Source organism: Buteo buteo, chromosome 19 (assembly GCF_964188355.1).
Source record: "Buteo buteo chromosome 19, bButBut1.hap1.1, whole genome shotgun sequence".
Lineage (NCBI taxonomy): Eukaryota > Metazoa > Chordata > Aves > Accipitriformes > Accipitridae > Buteo > Buteo buteo.
In genome coordinates this window covers 21059056-21060799 of record NC_134189.1, presented here as the reverse complement: position 1 = coordinate 21060799, position 1744 = coordinate 21059056, and positions in this window count along the sequence as shown.

Genomic DNA, 1744 nt, shown 5'->3' with positions numbered 1-1744 from the left:
AATTACAGCAGAGCCGGCAAGATGCTCTGGCTGGAAAAATCCAGCAGCAGAAGGATGGCCCCGCTGTTGGGGGCTGGACTTACCTCCCTCGGGCTGTGTGCGCGCACGCGTGCGTGTGCGCGCGTGTGTGTACAGTGCCTGCTCCCCCCAATACGCCGAAGAGACAGTAAATCTCGGTGGCAGGCTGTGCAGTTCAGTGTCTCTGCTGGGGGTGTTTTGATGCATCTCAGTGAATCTGTAAATACTGGCAACAACATGGTTCAGCCTAGGAGATGATGCAGTGCCTTGGTAAATGGGAGAGAGCATCCGCCTCAAGGCTCCTGGCAGGCATGCCCAGTCTCATTTCTGCAGAGAGTGTCGTGCATTTTGAATAGGCTGCACTGAAGGATTTTACTGTGTAGCTTGAACAAAATGCTGAAGGCCTGGTTTCTGCTTCCAGCCAGGGCAAATGTTTTGGGCCTGACTCTGCCCTCATTTTCACCTCTCTCCAGCTAAAGCAGTTCCCCCAGAGTTGCAGAAGCCTAAAATCACTGGCTCGTCAGTACCAGTGGACTTGACTCCCTGTTTACACTAAGAGTATGCTGATACTGCTGCAGTGAGGGATGTCTGGACCAGGGCAGACATCCCTCCTCTCAGGGGAGAGACGATATGGCAGAACTCACTTTTTCAACTTTCTGCCTCTACATTGTCCTGCTTGAAGCTATAAGTTTCAACTTGAATTGAACTTCTTCATTTTGATCCCTTTTCACTGGTGAATGCACTGCCCCAGTAAGCACCAGTTCTGATGTCATGTACAGAGGAGGAAACTGAGTTTTACTCTGAGGACAGCATTACCTTTCCATATATGTCAGCTGGGAGTGAAACAGCTTTAATGCACAACATAGAAGGAATAGCAGCAACAGACTATGAAAATTATAGCAAAAGGAGGCTTTCTGTTCCTCCCTTTCTTTTTCCCCAGCTTAGTAGTATGTAACATTCCAACGTTACTGATACCAATTATTTCCATGTTCTAGGTTGTATATAAAAATATAACACTGAGTTTGCAATGTTAGGACGTAAATCCAATGGTCTATGTACAAAGATGAGTCCAGTCAGCCACTGTGAGACCTCAGTGTGGTCACAGAAACTATAAAAAAGTTGGCCTCAGACCAAAGCAAACCATGGTGTTAACCTTTTACTCCCTGCTGATCATCACAGTGTTAGCATTTCTCTTGGGATCTTTGGTCCTCAAATGTTAGAAGGGAGGCTGGTAATTTTTAGAGTCATTCTGAAATTTGAAGAGGTTAACCTTTTTGTTCCCAGTATGCTAACTTCTTTGCACAAAGTATCATAGTTCCCACAGCACCAACTTCCAGAACCAGATTGGGCAGGAATGGGAGTAGAAATATATTCTAACTGCTTTACACGACAAGGCCAAACTCCAACATCATAATGCAGGCAGAGTCCCATCAAGAGTTCAGCAGAGCTGTTTTCAACTGTCCTTGTCTCCCTGCAAGCCAAATTAAGAGTAGAGTTTAAATAATGGATATTCCCAAGAACACTGTGTTCCCACAGTCTTGTGTTCTTGCCTCTAGGTTGTCACGATTCCTGATTTACGCACTTTTGATCTCTTGTGGCATCACTGAGCATCCTCTGAGTCTTGTTATCAAGTCCTTTAGCCATCCCCATAAACCAGTACTGAATCATGCACCTTTACTCTCACAGAGGGCCAAGAGGTGTTTCCCCTCCTGCTGACCATGAATAC